Source organism: Pinus tabuliformis, chromosome 9 (assembly GCF_031772625.1).
Source record: "Pinus tabuliformis cultivar Carrire ecotype Pingquan chromosome 9, CPIR1, whole genome shotgun sequence".
Taxonomy (NCBI): domain Eukaryota; kingdom Viridiplantae; phylum Streptophyta; class Pinopsida; order Pinales; family Pinaceae; genus Pinus; species Pinus tabuliformis.
In genome coordinates this window covers 163,871,302-163,892,251 of record NC_142307.1, presented here as the reverse complement: position 1 = coordinate 163,892,251, position 20,950 = coordinate 163,871,302, and positions in this window count along the sequence as shown.

The following is a 20,950-nucleotide window of genomic DNA, read 5'->3' as shown; positions in this document are numbered from 1 at the left end:
TACATCATCAAATTTTAGAGGAAGAAAAGAAAAACTATTTTTTCAACTTGTATTTTCAACTTATCTCCCCATGGGTTTTACTCAAATTTTGAGTGGCAATACACGTTGGATCGAGAATTTGATTCCTCATCCAAGGTGTACACATATTGCATACTTTCGATGGACCGTTCTACACAAAAAATGAGAAATACATGAAAACCGTGATTGCAACAATGTTTTTTCATGTATTTCTCATTTTTCATGTAGCAGGATCTATCGAATGAATGCAACATGGGTACTCCTTGGATAAGGAATTAATATTTTCATCCAACGTGTACTCCCGCTCAAAATTTGAGTAAAACATTAAGGATATAAGTTGAAAATACGAGTTGGAAAAGTAGGTTTATTATTTTATTATTTTTTATTATTTTTACTTTTTTACTCCAAAAATGGTGAATCATCCCCCATGGTTGACATCATCATCTTGAATCCTATTGGTTCTTATAAAATTTATTTTGGTTGTACATTTTTCTTAGGAGGCCCATTTTAGACCTCAAAATTCCCCTAATGTCTTTTCTTATGGTATTTGAGGGATTTTTTATCCTATCAATGCAATTTTTTGTCGCTATCAAATTCCTTCTTTGGTTATTTTCTAGTGCACCCAACATCATTAGACATGCCAAAGTTTCCACTTGGCATCCAAATTGAACTTGATGACATCCAATATTCCATTCATCACATGCAAGTTTGAATTAAGTATTTTGGAACCTAGATATTGGCATCAACAGATATACAGGTTAAACATAAACAACACTTTCAACAAATTTAGAATGAGTTGGGCTAGATTTATCGTGAATTAGAAGAGGTTAAGATGCTTAGTCATCCAATACCCCACTCTCCCTCTTTGTATATTTGTTATATACTTAGGGAGTAGGCGTAGATCATTAGGGATTTGTGAGGTCTAAAATGGGCCTCCTAAGGAAATTATAAAATAAGAGAGGAAATAATAAAATAAGATTAGATGAAATCATCAAATTTTAGAGGGAAAAATTAAAAAATTATTTGTTCAACTCATATTTTCAACTTATCTCCCTATGGGTTTACACAAATTTTGAGTGGAAACACTCATTGGATGCATAATTTGATTTCTCATCCAGGGAGTACCCATGTTGCATATTTTCTATGGACCCTGCTACATGAAAACTGAGAAATACATGAAAAACGTGATTGCAATCATATTTTTTCATGTATTCCTCATTTTTTTTGTAGCAAGTTCCATCGAAAGTATGCAACATGGGTACTCTTTGGATGAGGAATTAAATTTTGCATCCATTGAGTACCCAAGCTCAAAATTTGAGTAAAACCTTGGGGAGATACGTTGAAAATACGAGTTGAAAGAGTAGTTTTATTATTTTTTATTTTTTTTACCTTTTTAATCCAAAAATGGTGAATCATCCTGCATGGTTGACATCATCATCTTGAATCCTATTGGTTCTTATAAAGTTTATTTTGTTTGTACATTTTTCTTAGGAGGCCATTTTAGACCTTAGAAGTCCCTTAATGTGGCCCTAGTTCTTTTAGACTTGAATGCTATAGCTCAGATAGAAAACCAAGATGCTTTACACAAGGTCAAAGATGTTTCTTCTCAATGACAATTACAATGTTTTTTAGTGTTTGTGAAATTTTGGGAGTTTATTATTGAAGTTACACTGTAAGAAGATTTTAATATACAAATATCTAATTTCTTGTTGCTCCTAAAGTTCTATTTCTTTTGCAATGTAGTGAAGATCAAAGTCATAGTTACAATCTTTTATCAAATGTATTCCCACGATATGGCCAGGCTGATATTTAAATTAATATTTTTTCTTGTTTATAATTAACAATATATAGATATATATATATATATATATATATATATATATATATATATATATATATATATATATATATATATATATATATATATATATATATATATATATATATATATATATATATATATATATATAAGCGTAGTCTAACTTATAGATGAAATAGAGTTTTGCACAGGGATCCCACAAAATAATTTCAAGAAAGAATGTGATTTTTTTTTTAAACTACATTTTTCAATGGATAAATGGATTCAATACCCTGGAAAACCCCCTGGGGCACTCAAATTCTACTTATTAAATAACTTCAACTCAAGCTTTTTAAATCTATGCCAAATTTTGATTAAAATTAACATGAAAAAATATCGTGAAAAAGGCCATTTCGTCTATAAGTTAGACTATATATATATATATAAATATATATATATATATATATATATATATATATATATATATATTATATATATATATATATATATATATATATATATATATATATATATATATATATATATATATATATATATATATATATATATATATATATATATATATATATATATATATATATATAGATAATTTTAAACTATCAATATTTAATTTACATTTCTTCTGTCTTACTTTATAGAACATATCTTACTTGAATTTAAATCATTGGGTTGCATTCTACAATGCTATATGAGGGCAATGTGTTATTATGTCTCAATGCAGGATTGACACATATCCTTTTAAAATTAAAATAAATTATTCTCACAAAAAAAACCAATGTGTGATATTAAAAAAAATGAATATACATGGGCGGGATGAAGGGGATGTGGTACAAATATTTCACTTTTATTCTCACAATAAATAAAATATTTGTATATCCATGTGAAGTAAAATAATTTTATATTAAATTTAGAGAGAGATAAATTAACTAAAAAAGGAAAAACTTTTATTTTCACTTTTGACTATGAGTAAGACGTATAACTTGTATAGTTCTTAAAATATTTCAATACAATAACTATATAAACTATTTTAATATCTATACTAAATCAATTAGATTTAAATGTCAAAAAAAGTAATTGAAAGTAATAAACTTCAATTACTTCCAAGTAAAAATAATAAGTGGGGGATGTATAAGTCATTTAATTCATAATATAAAATTAATTTGTGGCATTTAAAGCATATTACTAATGATAAAAAGATTCAATGTGAGTCATAGATAAAATATTTCTATGTCACATGCACACACACACACACACACACACACACACACACACACACACACAATATATATATATATACTCTCTCCCTCTCTCTCGAACACACACACACACACAAAGACATATATACACACACACGATTAAACAAAAAACTATGTATATATTATATAAACCAATTGTAAAAGATAAAATCTTATAGCTTAAACATTTCAAGTAGTTTCACTATTCTACATTCTAGCCCCCGTATATTTTTCTATTTGATTTTTTTTATAAAATATAGCAAAGATTTGTTGAGATTGCAAATTTAAATTGTGTATTCTACACAATCCAAGTGGCCAAGGAGATTTTCAAGGAGTTGAATCCATCTATGCAATCCAATTTAACCACCCTACCCGACCACACACACATATATCATTTTTTGTGTATACATGTATATATATACATACAGAGAGAGAGAGAGCTCCATTTTAACCATAGATTTATATCAAAATTTTCAAGTTGCAAACATTTTTCACCTCAAAATATTTAATCCTATTGACACTTTCTAAATCCAAAGTTAAAATAAATCTGTACTAATGTTAGGTCCCTATAATACTAGTGATTACCCCATTACTATTGTATTTTTATCCCTTATTTATATTGTTGTGCCTCTATTGTCCCCATATTGTTATTAATGTGTCCCATAGAATCCTTCTATTGTTATTTTTGTGCCTTTATATTATTATTGTTAGGTCAGCTTGGTTATATTGTGACCCCTTAGACTCCTATATATAGAAATGAGGTTTTGTCATTTGGATCATCAAAGAATTGTTCATTTATGTAATGTAAAGGAGGTTTCCCCCTCGAAGAGGCTGAATTCTAAAGCGTTCATCTATCTTTTCTATCTTTTTGTGAGCTGGTTTCATAACATTTGGAATCAGAGCTTTGGATTCTACGGTTTCACTGCTCCAAACAGGTCATCATGTAATTTTCACTATAACCTCTTTTTGTGACGTTTCAGATGCTAAAACAAAATCCCACTTGAGATGAAATCATTCTGAACCTTGGTTTAGAAATTTAGAGCTTTTCGCGTTATATTTGCGGAGATATGATCTGAGGAAGTTGGCCTTTTTGCAGACTCCCGAATTACATTCCAAACAGGTGACCTGGGAAAATAGTCATAACTGTTCTTTTGAGCATCAGATTGAAATTTCGTAAGAAGTTATAGAAGGAGGACGGACTGTAGTTTCCTGTGTATATTTTTCAGATCCTAAGGTCAAAACAGTGACACGTGGCACTTCATACAAGTTCGCTCTTCTGAAAGGTATATAATCAGGTCATCTTGGGAGATTGTGCATAACTCTTTCTTGGAGAATCTAAATTTGATCAACTGGTGGCATTGGAAAGAGGACACAGAGGGCTACTGCAGGTTGCAATTTCAGAACTGGAAGATCCGAAATTACAGAGATACATCAGATGCAATATCAAGCTCCTACAAAGTGAAAAAAGGTGTGTAGATTTTTTAACTTTTTGCATAAGCTTGGTTTGAAAAATTAGTTTGAAGAAATTCAAAGGGCATAGTGAAGCATTATTATTGGTAACTAATGCCCCGAGGAAAGAAAATGCAAACACCTAGTAAGCAACCTGAAAGCTCTAGCATGACTCATGAAGAAGAGGAAGAAATGCAACATGATATATCAAAATTACGAGACCAAGTGCAACAAATGTCACTCGCACAAAAAGTAACAGAATCTAAGATGGATGGTTTAAAGAAAGATGTAGATGCTAAGATGAATGACATGGAAGCTAAGATGGACGATTTGAAGACAGGCATGGAAGATTTGAAGACATATTTGAAGACAGATTTGACAAAGCTTCTACAAGCAATGTTTACTAATGGTGAAACGGTAGTAAAGGAAACTCATGATGAGAAAAAAATAAATTGTAATCATGATTTCATAGACTCTAACGTTGGATTGAAGAACCACCATATTCCAAAAATCAATATGAGGAAGTGTGATGGAAAGGATCCCGCAACATGGATACTGCAGATGGAGCAATTTTTCGATCTCAATAATGTGCAAAACACACAAAAGGTACGTATTGCAACTTTATATTTGGAACCAAATCAGTTTGTATGGTATCGATGGCTTTGCTCTCATAAACAAATTGTCACTTGGGCAATTTTTACAGAAGAAATGACAGCACATTATGAGGATACAAAAAGAAACACTTTTTTTAGCCAATTGATAAGTCTCAAACAAAATGGTTCAATGATGGAGCACATTGAGGACTTCCAAAAATTGAATATAAGGGTAAAAGATATTCCAGAGGAGCATAGGATTGATGTGTTCATAGGGACTTTAAAGGATAATATCCAACATGATGTTTGCCTTTGGGAACTTGATTCATTGGAGAAGGCATTCAGGTTAGCAAGAAAAATGGAAAGCAAAATTATGGCAACCAGGAAGCCTACCACTCACAACTATAAAGATGGAAGTGTTGTTTCCCCTAGCCTTCCACAACCTATAAGGTTGACACCACAACAATTGGAAGAAAAAAGAGCAAAATGGCTTTGTTACAGTTGTGATAGCAAATACACTAAAGGTCATAAGTGTGCTGAGAAGAAATTATTCTACATAGATTGTGAAGAGGAGGAAGAAAAGGAACAAGAAATGTCAAAGAAGAGGATATACTCCAAGAACAAACCCTAGATAAAGAAGAAATGAATCCGACCATATCTTGTAATGCATTGGCTGGAATTACCACTCCTCAAACTATCAAGATAGAAGGACATATCAAGAAGAAAAAGGTAATAATGTTGATTGATTCAGGAAGTACCCACAATTTTATTCATTGTAAGATAGAAAAATAATTGAATTTTTTCCTATATCCAACACCAGGTGTCAAGTTATGGTTGCAAGTGGAGGAACCATAAATTGCTCTGGAAAGTGCCATAATATCAAGCTATCCATGGGAGAATATGTATTGAATAGCCCAATGCTTTCCATTCCAATGGGAGGTGCTGATGTTGTACTAGGAGTCCAATGGCTACAATCCTTGGGTACAATAGCTTTTAATTTTCAAGAACTTTTCATGAAATTTTCTACAGAAGGAAAGGAAGTTGAATTAAGGGGTATTGTAAGGAAACCGGGAAAGATAATCAACTCTAATGGTATGACAAAGCTTCTAAAAAAGGAACAACGAGGTGTAATTGCACAATTATGTTCGCTAGATGTTTCCACATCGAAATCATCTATTTCTCCAAATCTCCAAAAAGGTCATGGACAATCATTCCAAGGTATTTGAGACTCCCAAAGGTCTCCCACCTATTCATGATCATGATCATGCTATTCATTTGATTCTAGGAAGTGTTCCTCCAAACATCAGGTTGTACAGATATCCATATGCCCAAAAGAGTGAAATTGAACGTATGGTTGCAGAAATGCTAGAGGCTGGTATAATTCAACCTAGTCAAAGTTCTTTCTCTACTCTAGTAGTATTGGTGCACAAGAAGGATGGATCATGGCACATGTGTCTGGATTATAGGGAGCTCAACAAGCTCACTATTAAAGATAATTTTCCCATTCCTGTCATTGATGAATTACTGGATGAATTGCATGGATCAATTTACTTCACCAAGTTGGATCTTCATTCAGGATATCATCAAATCATAATGAAGACTAAAGACATTATGAAAACATCATTCTTTACCAATGCACCTTCTACATTTCAAGGTTTGATGAATTCCATTTTCAAACCCTTCCTTAGAAAATTTGTGTTAGTATTTTTTGATGATATACTAATCTACAACAAGTCTTGGAAGGATCATGTTGAACATGTTGACAGGGTGCTACAACTATTGGAGTAGAAACAATTATATGCAAAAAGATCCAAATGTTTCTTTGGAGTACAAGAGGTTGAATATATGGGTCATATTGTATCTCATGAAGCAGTTAAGGTAGACCCTATCAAAATTAAAGCCATTAAGGAATGGAAAATCCCCGCATCCATAAAGCATCTGCGAGGATTTCTCGAGTTGACAGGGTATTATCGCAAGTTTGTTAAGAATTATGGGAGAATAGCAGCACCTCTAACAACATTATTGAAGAAAGATGCATTTTCATGGACTCTAGAAGCAACAAAGGCCTTCGAACATCTTAAAGAGGCAATGTGCCAAGCACCGTCTTAGCTACACTGGACTTCACAAAAACCTTTATTGTGGAATGTGATGCTTCAGGAAATGGAATTGGTGCTATTTTAATGCAAGATGAAAGACCCATTGCTTTTGAAAGTCATCCAATCAAGGGAAAGTTTTTACACAAAGCTATTTATGAGAAGGAAATGTTGGCAATACTACATGCACTTAAGAAATGGCGACCCTACCTAATGGGAAGACACTTCAAGGTAAAAAAGGATCATGATAGCCTTAAATACTTTTTAGAACAAAGATTATCCTCTGAAGAGCAACAAATATGAGTCACAAAGATGTTGGGTTATGACTTTGAAATCATCTACAAAAAAGGGAAGCAAAATGTTGTGTGAGATGCACTCTCAAGAAAGGATGAGGATGTGGAAGCATTGTTGTGCACCATTTCTATTATCCAACCAGATTGGATAAATGAAGCAAGGGAGGAATGGAAGAATGACGAAGAATTGTGGGCACTTATTCGAAAGTTACAACAAGATTCCAGTACATCTGATACATTTAGCTGGAAAAATGATTCGTTATGGTACAAAGATCGCTTATACCTTGTAAGAATTCCCAACTCAAACAAAAGATTCTTATGGAATTGCACACTTCTCCCTTAGGAGGGCACTCAAGATTTTTAAAAACTTACCACAGGGTTAAGAAGGATTTTTTTGGGATGGCCTTAAATCGATATTCAAAAGTTTGTGGCGGAATGTTTGGTTTTCCAACAAAATAAAGTTGAAACAATTAAGACCCCAGGTCTATTACAACCTTTATCCATTCCAAGCCAACGTTGGGAGGAGGTTTTAGTGGATTTTATCATAGGTTTAACCAAGTCTGAGGGATAGAGTGTCATCATGGTGGTAGTTGACAGACTTACCAAGTATGCACACTTTTTTGCATTATCAAATCCATTTAAAGCCAGTACAATTTCTACTACATTTATGGAAACAATTCAAAAGCTACATGGAAACCCAAAGATTATTGTAAGTGACAAAGATCCCATTTTCACTGGAAATTTTTGGACAAAATTATTTTCTTGTCTTGGTACTCAGTTAGCTCATAGCTCATCTTATCATCCTCAATCTGATGGGAAAACTGAGATAGTAAACAAATGTTTGGAAGGATATCTTCGTTGCTTTGTATCTGATAAACAGACACAATGAGTCAAATGGTTGCCTCTAGCTGAATGGTGGTATAACACTTCCTTCCATACAGCAACAAAAATGACCCCATTTATGGCACTTTATGGATATCAGCCACCATCCATCACATCATATTTAAGAGAAAATTCTAAGGTTCAAGCAGTGGAACATCACATCGAACATCAACAACAAGTTCTCCAACTCTTAAAGGATAACCTCGTGTTGGCGTAAAATATAATGAAACAACAAGCAAATCAACATCGTAGTGAAAGAAGTTTTGATGTAGGCGACTGGGTATTCCTACAGCTACAACCATATAAACAAATTTCCCTCAAGCAAGCTAAGAAGGATAATAAATTATCACCAAAGTATTATGGTCCGTACAAGGTGTTGCAAAAGATTGTTACTATGGCATACAAATTGGAGCTTCCCGCAGCTTCTCGAGTGCACCCAGTTTTCCATGTTTCATGTTTAAAGAAGGTTATAGGTGACAAGGTCCCAGTTCAAACAATATTGCCAGAACTTGACGAGGAAGGAAAAATTATATTGGAACCGGAAGCAGTCACAGAAACAAGAACTTGATAGCTACGAAATCAATCAATTTTGGAGTATCTCATCAAGTGGAAGAACTTATCCGTTGAAGATTCCACATGGGAGGATGAGAATTTTATACAGAAGCATCCAAAACTACTCAAGCATTGAGGACAACACTTTTGTTGAAGAGAGGGGCATGTTAGGTCCTATAATACTAGTGATTACCCCATTACTATTGTAGTTGTATCCCTTATTAATATTGTTGTGCCCTATTGTCTCCATATTGTTATTACTGTGCCCCATAGAATCCCACTATTGTTATTTTTGTGCCTTTATATTATTATTGTTAGGTTGACTTGGTTATATTGTGACCCCTTAGACTCCTATATATAGAAAGGAGGTTTTTTCATTTGGATCATCAAAGAATTGTTCATTTATGTAATGTAAAGGAGGTTTCCCCCTCGAAGAGGCTGAATTCTAAAGCATTCATCTATCTTTTCTATCTTTTTGTGAGTTGGTTTCATAACAACTAATAAAATATTTAATAATTATTATAAAATATTTAATAATACAACTATTAATATTTATATTTACTTCTATATGTAAAGCATGCCTCTATATTTTATATATTTATTTTACGGTGATAAAAAATAAAAAACCACATGAAACATTATTGTATTAAGTGCCAAAGTTGACTTTATTTTTATATATAATGGTCTTTGAATTCACATGCTACTTAGGTGCAAGCAAGGTTGGAATTAGGATTCCTTTCTACCTGTTAGGCAATTATTTTTTTGAATTTTTTAGTCTTAATGTTTCCCATGAAGGAACATTATGTTTAAAAATTTTCCCTTCAAGAGAGATGTTCTTATAATAAATTAACCCTTTCATGAATAAATGTTTTATTGAAACATTACCCCCTTCAATAAATTAGTTGTGTTAAACATTTTCACATATTTATCATAAAGAAAATGTTAGGTCAGTGATTACCCCATTGCTATTGTAGTTGTATCCCTTATTAATATTGTTGTGCCCCTATTGTCCCCATATTGTTATTACTATGCCCCATAGAATCCCTCTATTGTTATTTTTGTGCCTTTATATTATTATTGTTAGGTCGGCTGGGTTATACTGTGACTCCTTAGACTCCTATATATAGAAAGGAGGTTTTTCATTTGAATCATCCAAGAATTGTTCATTTATGTAATCTAAAGGAGGTTGCCCCCCTTGAAGAGGCTTAATTCTAAGGCGTTGATCTATCTTTTCTATCTTTTTGTGAGTTGGTTTCATAACATTTGGTATCAGAGCTTTGGATTCTAGGTTTTGCTGCTCCAAATAGGTCAGTGTGGCATGTACGCTATAAAAAAATTTCTGCAGCATTTCAGAAGCAAAAAAAAAACCCATTTGAGATGAAATCGCACTAAATCGCGGGTCCAAATTTCAGAGCTTTTCGCTCTATATTTGCGGAGATATGATCTGAGGAAGTTTGTCTTTTTGCAGACTCCTGAATTACATTCTAAACGGGTGACCTGGGGAAATCGTCATAACTTTCTCTCTGAGCATCGGATTGAAGTTTAGTAAGAAGGTACAGAAAGAGGACGGACTGTAGCTTCTTGTATGTATATTCAGAGCCAAAGGTCGAAACAGTGACACGTGGCATGTCATACAAGTTCGCTCTACTGAACTAGTCTATAATAAGATCACTGTGGGAGATTTGGTATAACTCTTCCTTCGAGAATCTAATTTGGATCAGACTGGTGGCATTGGAAAGAGGACACAGAGGGCTACTACAGATCACAATTTTAGAACTGGATGATCCGAAATTACAGAGATACATCAGAGGCAATATCGAGCTCCTACAAAGTGAAAAAAGGTGTGTAGATTTTTTTAAATTTTTTCTTATGCCTGGTTTGAAAAATTATTTTGAAGAATTCAAAGGGCATAGTAGAGAATTATTATCAGTAACTGATGCCCCGAGGAAAGAAAATGCAAACACATAGTAAGCAACCTGAAAGCGCTAGCATGACTCATGAAGAAATGCTACATGATATATCAAAATTACAAGACCAAGTGCAACAAATGTCACTCTCACAAAAGCTAACAAAAGATAAGATAAATGGCATGGAATCTAAGATAAATGGCATGGAATCTAAGATAAAGGGCATGGAAGCTAAGATCAATGGAATGGAGGCTAAGATGGATGATTTGAAGATAGATTTGAAGACAAACATGGCAGATTTGAAGACATATTTGACAAATTTTCTACAAGAAATACTTACTAATGGTGAAAGGGTAGTAAAGGAAACTCATGATGAGAACAAAAGAAATGTTAATCATGATTTCATAGACTCTAATGTTGGATCGAAGACCCACCATATTCCAAAAATCGATATGAGGAAGTTTGATGGCAAGGATCCCGCAACATGGATATTACAGATGGAGCAATTTTTCGATCTCAATAATGTGCAAAACACACAAAAGGTACTTATTGCAACTTTATATTTGGAACCAAATCAGTTTGTATGGTATCAATGGCTTTGCTTCATAAACAAATTATCACTTGGGCAATTTTTACGGAAGAATTGATAGCACATTATGAGGATACAAAAAGCAACACTTTTTTTAGCCAATTGATAAGTCTCAAACAAAAGGGTTCAATAATGGAGCACATTGAGGAGTTCCAAAAATTGAACATAAGGGTAAAAAATATTCCAGAGGAGCATAGGATTGATGTGTTCATAGGGACTTTAAAGATAATATCCAACATGATGTTCGCCTTTGGGAACCTGATTCATTAGAGAAGGCATTCAGGTTAGCAAGAAAAATGGAAAGCAAAATTATGGCAACTAGGAAGCATACCACTCACAACTATAAAGATGGAAGTGTTGTTGCCCCTAGTCTTCCACAACCTATAAGGTTGACACCACAACAATTGGAAGAAAAAAGAGCAAAAGGGCTTTGTTACAGTTGTGATAGCAAATACACTAAAGGTCATAAGTGTGCTGAGAAGAAATTATTCTACATAGATTGTGAAGAGGAAGAAGAAAAGGAGCAAGAAAGGTCAAAAGAGAAGATATACTCCAGGAACAAAGCCTAGAAGAAATGAATCCGACCATATCTTGTAATGCATTGGCGGGAATTACCACTCCTCAAACCATCAAGATAGAAGGACAAATCAAGAAGAAAAAGGTAATAGTGTTGATTGATTCAGGAAGTACCCACAATTTTATTCATTGTAAGGTAGCAAAAGAATTGAATTGCTTCCTATATCCAGCACCAGAGTGTCAAGTGATGGTTGCAAATGGAGGAACAATAAATTTCTCTGGAAAGTGCCATAATATCAAGCTATCCATGGGAGAATATGTATTGACTAGCCCAATGCTTTCCATTCCAATGGGAGGTGCTGATGTTGTACTAGGAGTCCAATGGCTACAATCCTTGGGTACAATAGCTTTTAATTTTCAAGAACTTTTCATGAAATTTTCTGTGGAAGGAAAGGAAGTTGAATTAAGGGGTATTGCAGGGAAACCAGGAAAGATAATCAGCTCTAACAGTATGACAAAGCTTCTAAAAAAGGAACAAAGAGGTGTAATTGCACAATTATGTTCGCTAGATGTTTCCACATCAAAATCATCTATTTCTCCAGATCTCCAAAAAGTCTTGGACAATCATTCCAAGGTATTTGAGACTCCCAAAGGTCTCCCACCTATTCGTGATCATGATCATGCTATTCATCTGATTCCAGGAAGTGTTCCTCCAAACATCAGGCCGTACAGATATCCCTATGCCCAAAGAGTGAAATTGAACGTATGGTTGCAGAAATGCTAGAGGCTGGTATAATTCAACCTAGTCAAAGTTCTTTCTCTGCTCCAGTAGTATTGGTGCACAAGAAGGATGGATCATGGCGCATGTGTCCGGATTATAGGGAGCTCAACAAGCTCACTATTAAAGATAAGTTTCCATTCCTGTCATTGATGAATTACTGGATGAATTGCATGGATCAATTTACTTCACCAAGTTGGATCTTCGTTCAATATATCATCAAATCAAAATGAAGACTGAAGACATTCCGAAAACAACATTTAGAACTCATGAGGGTCATTATGAATTTTTGGTCATGCCTTTTGGCCTTACCAATGCACCTTCTACATTTCAAGGTTTGATGAATTCCATTTTCAAACCCTTCCTTAGAAAATTTGTGTTAGTATTTTTTGATGATATACTAATCTACAACAAGTCTTGGAAGGATCATGTTGAACATGTTGACAGGGTGCTACAACTATTGGAGGAGAAACAATTATATGCAAAAAGATCCAAATGTTTCTTTGGAGTACAAGAGGTGGAATATCTGGGTCATATTGTATCTCATGAAGGAGTTAAGGTAGACCCTAGCAAAATTAAAGCCATTAAGGAATGGAAAATCCCCACATCCATAAAGCATCTGCGAGGATTTCTCGGGTTGACAGGGTATTATCGCAAGTTTGTTAAGAATTATGGGAGAATAACAGCACCTCTAACAACATTATTGAAGAAAGATGCATTTTCATGGACTCCAAAAGCAACAAAGGCCTCTGAACATTTTAAAGAGGCAATGTGCCAAGCACCGGTCTTAGCTACACCGGACTTCACAAAAACCTTTATTGTGGAATGTGATGCTTCAGGAAATGGAATTGGTGCTGCTTTAATGCAAGATGAAAGACCCATTGCTTTTGAAAGTCGTCCAATCAAGGGAAAGTTTTTACACAAAGCTATTTATGAGAAGGAAATGTTGGCAATACTACATGCACTTAAGAAATGGCAACCCTACCTAATGGGAAGACACTTCAAGGTAAAAACGGATCATGATAGCCTTAAATACTTTTTAGAACAAAGATTATCCTCTGAAGAGCAACAAAAGTGGGTCACAAAGATGTTGGGTTATTACTTTGAAATCATCTACAAAAAAGGGAAGCAAAATGTGGTGGCAGATGCACTCTCAAGAAAGGATGAGGATCTGGAAGCATTGTTGTGTGCCATTTCTATTATCCAACCAGATTGGATAAACGAAGCAAGGGAGGAATGGAAGAATGATGAAGAAGTGTGGGCACTTATTCAAAAGTTACAACAAGATTCCAGTACATCTGATACATTTAGCTGGAAAAATGATTCGTTATGGTACAAAGATCGCTTATACCTCTGTAAGAATTCCCAACTAAAACAAAAGATTCTTATGGAATTGCACACTTCTCCCTTAGGAGGGCACTCAGGATTTTTAAAAACTTACCACAGGGTTAAGAAGGAATTTTTTTGGGATGGCCTTAAATCGGATATTCAAAAGTTTGTGGTAGAATGTTTGGTTTGCCAACAAAATAAATTTGAAACAATTAAGACCCCGGGTCTATTACAACCTTTATCCATTCCAAGCCAACATTGGGAGGAGGTTTCAATGGATTTTATCATAGGTTTACCCAAGTTTGAGGGAAAGAGTGTCATCATGGTGGTAGTTGACAAACTTACCAAGTATTCACACCTTTGTGCATTTTCACATCCATTTAAAGCCAGTACAATTTCTACTGCATTTATGGAAACAATTCAAAAGCTACATGGAAACCCAAAGATTATTGTAAGTGACAGAGATCCCATTTCACTGGAAATTTTTGGACATAATTATTTTCTTGTCTAGGTACTCAGTTAGATCATAGCTCATCTTATCATCCTCAATCTGATGGGCAAACTGAGATAGTAAACAAATGTTTGGAAGGATATCTTCGTTGCTTTGTATTTGATAAACAGACACAATGGGTCAAATGGTTGCCTCTGGCTGAATGGTGGTATAACACTTCCTTCCATACAGCAACAAAAATGACCCCATTTATGGCACTTTATGGATATCAGCCACCAACCATCACATCATATTTAAGAGAAAATTATAAGGTTCAAGCAATGGAACATCACATCGAGCATCAACAACAAGTCCTCCAACTCTTAAAGGATAACCTTGTGTTGGCGCAGAATAGAATGAAACAACAGGCAGATCAACATCGCAGTGAAAGAAGTTTTGATGTAGGTGATTGGGTATTCCTACAGCTACAATCATATAAACAAATGTCCCTCAAGCAAGCTAAGAAGGACACTAAATTATCACCAAAGTATTATGGTCCGTACAAGGTGTTGCAAAAGATTGGTACTATGGCATACAAATTGGAGCTTCCTGCAGCTTCTCAAGTGCACCCAGTTTTCCACGTTTCATGTTTAAAGAAGGTTATAGGTGACAAGCTCCCAGTTCAAACAATATTGCCAGAACTTGACGAGGAAGGAAAAATTATATTGGAACCAGAAGCAATCACAGAAACAAGAACTCAATAGCTACAAAATCGATCAATTTCAGATTATCTCATCAAGTTGAAGAACTTATCCGCTGAAGATTCCACATGGGAGGATGAGAATTTTATACAGAAGCATCCAGAACTACTCAAGCGTTGAGGACAACACTTTTTTGAAGGAGAGGGGCATGTTAGGTCCCTATAATACTAGTGATTACCCCATTACTATTGTAGTTGTATCCCTTATTATTATTGTTGTGCCCCTATTGTCCCCATATTGTTATTACTGTGCCCCATAGAATCCCTCTATTGTTATTTTTGTGCCTTTATATTATTATTGTTAGGTTGGTTGGGTTATATTGTGACTCCTTAGACTCCTATATATAGAAAGGAGGTTTTGTCATTTGAATCATCCAAGAATTGTTCATTTATGTAACGCAAAGGAGGTTGCCCCCTCGAAGAGGCTAAATTCTAAGGCATTGATCTATCTTTTCTATCTTTTTGTGAGTTGGTTTCATAACAGAAAAAATCCAAACGACCATAACACACAAATGTTTATCAAATATTTAATCTTGGTTTGAAATTGCATGGAACATTCACAATAAAATCTTCAGAACCTAAAATAAAATGTTCTTAACCCATACATGCAATAGACTTTGCATATATGAGATATGATTAAGGAGATATTATGGGACATGTAGAAATTCCTTAAAATCTTGCAACTGCTAATGGTAGCAAATTGATTTGTAAAAGACACAAGATTTCTCTACAAAAAGAAAGCAATGAATAGAAACACAATCACACAAATGACACAATAATTTATCCGAGGAACACAACTAGGAAAAACTCTTCTTGATTATATTAAATCAACTAAACAATCTGATTGATCACATAGAACATGCTTCAAGCCTGAAGCTCCCTGTAATTTTGATCAACTCTCTACAAGACTTTCCCAACACTTAGGCAAATAAGGCTTGCTATGAGCCCCTATTTCCTTGTGCAAATCCACCACTAAAAATCGAAATTTCTCCTATTTTCTTGACAAATTCCCAAGATAATTGCTTTTGTTGCTTCTCAAGCTCTACACACAAAAAATTGTGTACCATAATAAATACCATTTGTTCCTTCATTCAATCTAAATGGGAAATTCAAATTGCATGACCTACTAGAGATAAGTTTAACAATTGCAACAATTAACTGAGACCAAGTTGACTTAACAGAAAGTCAACTATCCAACTAAACTCATAACAATCTCCAGTCTAGAACTAGAGATTAGTTAGATGATAGACACTAGAGTTAACTCCACTAGATAGTTAATTTTAGCCATCAACTAGTTCACAACTCACTGAAAGCCATCTAACTCGAATGAACTGACAATAACTCAGTGATTGTCCACATCACACATGTTAACTGAAAGCTAACTCAAGCAACTATGATACTGAATTTGAATTGGCATATTACTAAGGCACAAGTCAAAGAAGCCATTACCTGCTACATTTTCAACATTCCCTCTTAGCGAGGAAGGTATTATTGGAAGAGTCTTTTCCACATAGATTTTTCTTCAACTCTAACAATTTCTCTGCTGTTACAATTGCTCCCTCTAAACTAAAAGAATTATTTGCTTCCTTCTACATAACCTGCTTTTAAGACCTATTCTTTCCCACCATGCTTTTTGAATTCACAATTTAGTCATAAGTTCCATGTACCTTATGTACCAGGGTGTCTCCTTTTTGAATCTTGAAGACTCAACTCTCTTCTGAGGTCCCTTAACAAAATCCTTTGCCCACTTGGATCGAACTTTCCCTATACTGGAAATCTTTGACTGAGTGGCTACCTCCATTCGCCCTGGGCTATGGTCCTCATCGTCATCTTGATTTTCAACCTAACTTCCAATGTGCTTAGACTGAAACTGCGATACTAGTTGAGGATCCATCTTGAGAGCTCTATCCTGCTCTTGCTCAACCTCTACATATCTACTCTGAGAACTCCCTGCCTTGTTTCTCAAGGTCGCACATGAATCAACCTCCAATTTGTAGAGGTTCTCAATCCTAACACCAATCTGCTTGACTTGTCCTGAAGCATAATTCTTAACGTAGGCCTTCCCTTTACTGAATACTACATCATACCCACTTTCTTCAAAGGACTGCTACTGAGACAAGGTTTTTCTTCAATCTTGGAACATACATCACATTATTGAGATGGAGAAGGGAACTAGACACCCTCTTAAAGCTCATTGTACCAACTCCTTTGGTCATGTATATGTTAGGTCCCTATAATACTAGTATGTCGCCATTATTCTTATTGTTGTTCCCGTGTAGCCCCCATATTGTTATTGTTGTGCCCCTTAGAACCCCACTATTGTTATTGTTGTTCCCTGATGTTATTGTTGTTATGTAGGCTCTCATTATATTATGACCCCTTAGACTCCTATATATATAAAGGAGGTCTTGTCATTTGTATCATCCAATAATTTTTCATTTATGTAATGAAAAAGAGGTTTCCCCATCGAATAGGATAGTTTTGATCTATCTTTTTGTCAATTGGTTTGATAACATTTGGTATCAGATCTTTGGTTTCTAGCATTTCGCTTCTCCAAACAAGTCAACTTGGAATTTTCTCTATAACTTTTTTTCTACAAGGCTTCAAAAGATGAAATGTTTACCACGTGGAGCCAAAATCTTATTTAACTTTGTCAAAAAATTTCAGAGCTTGTGTCGCTATATTTTCGGAGATATGTTCTGAGGAAGTTAGTGTTTTTGTAGGTTCCATAATCCTGTCTCAAACAGGTGACCTAGGGAAAATCATCATAACTTTCATTTCAGGAAATGGATTTGAATTTTGTAAAAAGTGGATGAAAGTACAAAAAATTTAGTTTTTGGTTTAACAATTTCATGGCTAAATGTTGAAATAATGACACGTGGAATCTTGTACAACTTTGTCCTACTGAACTAGTCCATAATTAGGTCACCGTGGGAGATTTGGAATAACTCTTTCTTGAAGAATCCAATCGTAATCAAACTTGTGGGGTTGGAAATAAGACTTGGAGAGCTACCATATGAATAAATTTCAAAACTTGGAGATATGAAATTATATAGTTATAACCGTTTCAAGATCGAGCTCCTAAAAGCAAGAAAAATGTGTGTATTTGTTTTAAAATTACATAACTTTTGTTTCAAAAATTAGTTTGAAGTGATTCCAAGGGCATATTGAAGCATAGATATCAATGATAGGTTCTAAAATGCCTCCTAATCAAAATAATTCTACAGCCATTAAGCCCTCATAAATCTCTATTATGACGCATAAAGAGGAAGAATTACAACATGATATATCAAAATTATGGGACAAAGTGCAACAAACTTTGCTATCAAAATGAGCAACGAAATATGCACTAAAAGGTGACATGGATGGTTTAAAAGGTGACATGAATGGTTTAAAAATTGACATGGAAGGTTTGACAAAGTTTTTGCAAGAAATTCTTCCCAGTGGTGACATGGTAATCCAGGAAAATCATGATGAGGATAAAAGGAATATAAATTACAATTTTAGAGACTCCATTGTGGGGTTTAAGTACCACCACATTCCAAATATATATGTTAGGAATTGTGATGGCAAGTATTCGGTAACATGGATCCTGTAGATGGAGCAATATTTTGATATACAAGATGTGCAACCCTCACAAAAGGTACGTATTGCATCTTTCTATTTAGAACCCAATTAGTTTGTATGGTATAGATGGATTTGTTCTCGTACCACTTGTCACCTGGTCAATTTTTGTGGAGGAAATGATAGCATGTTATGAATATACAAAGAGAAACACCTTCTTTAACCAATTGATAAATCTGAAACAAAAGGTTCCAATGGTAGAGCACATTCAAGACTTCCAAAAATTGAATATTAGGGTAACTAATATTTGAGAGGAGCATAGAATTGATGTCCTCATAGGGGATTTAAAATATAACATCCAACATTAGGTTCACCTTTGGGAACCTGATTCATTGGAGAAGGCATTCATGGTGACAAGAAAAGTTTAAAGAAAAATTATGGAAATAAGGAAGTCTACCACTTACAATTATAAAGATGGAAGTGTTCATCTTCCACAATATACAAGGTTGACACCACAACAATTGGAGGAAAAAGGAGCAAAATGACTTTGCTGCAGTTGTGATAGAAAATACACTAGAGTTGATAAGTGTGTTGAGAATAAATTATTCTACATAGATTGTGAAGAGCAGGAAGAAAAGGAACAAGAAACGTCAAAAGAGGAGGATATACACCAGGAACCAACCCCATAGAAAGAATAAATGAATCCGACCATATCTTGTAATTCATTGGTAGAAATTACTACTCCTCAAACTCTAAATATAGAAGGATATATCAACAAGAAAAAGGTAATAGTGTTGGTTGATTTGGGTAGTACCCATAATTTTATTCATTGTAAGATCGCCAAGGAATTGAATTGATTCTTATATCCAGCACCAGAGTGTCAAGTGATGTTTGCAAATGGAGGAACTACAAATTTATCAGGAAAGTACCATAATATCAAGCTAAATATGGGGGAATATGTATTTAATAGTCCAATTCTTTTAATTCCAATGGGTGGTGTTGATGTTGTTCTAGGATTCCAATGGTTACTATCTTTGGGGACGATAGCTTTCAATTTTCAAGAACTTTTCTTGAAATTGTTTTGGGAAGGAAAGGAGGTTGAATTAAGGGGAATCGCGGGGAAACCATTTAAGATAATAAACTCTAATTGCATAACAAAGCTTCTGAAGAAATAAAAATGGGGTGTAATTTCACAATTATGCTCACTAGGGGTTCAAACATCGAAATCATCTATTTCTCCAGATCTCCAAAAATTCTTGGACAATCATTCCAAGGTGTTTGAGACTTCCATAGTCCTCCCATTTATTCATGACCACGATCATGTGATTCACTTGATTCCTGTAAGTGTTCCTCCAAAAATCAGGCATTACTTATATCCTTATGCCCAAAAGAGTAAAATTGAACGTATGGTTGCAGAAATGCTAGAGGTTGGTATAATTCAACCTAGTCAAAGATTTTTCTCCCTCTAGTAGTATTGGTGCACAAGTTGGATGGATCATGGCATATGTGTCCAGATTATAGGGAGCTCAAAAAGCTCACTATTAAAGATACATTTCCCATTCTTGTCATTGATGAATTTTTGGATGAATTACATCAAGAAATTTACTTCACCAAGCTGGATCTTTCTTCAAGATATCATCAAATGAGAATGAAGACTGAAGACATTCTGAAAGCAACATTCAGAAATCATGAGGGTCATTATGAATTTTTGGTCATGCCTTTTGGCCTTAATAATGCACCTTCCAACTATTGGATCATGTTAGTATTTTTTGATGATATACTAATCTATAGCAAGTCTCGAAAGGATCATGTTCAACATGTTGACAGGGTGCTAAAACTATTAGAGGAGAAACAATTATATGCAAAAACCTCCAAGTGTTTCTTTGGAGTACATGAGGTGGAATATTTGGGCCATATTGTCTCTCATGAGGGTGTTAAGATAGACCCTAAGAAAATTAAATCCATTAAGGAATGGAAATTCTCCACAACCATAGAGCTTCTTCAAGGATTTCTCCAGTTGACAGAGTATTATCACAATTTTGTTAAGAATTATGGGAGAATAAAGGCACCTCTAACATGATTACTGAAGAAATATGCATTTTCTTGGACTCTAGAAGCAATGAAGGCCTTTGGAAATCTTAAA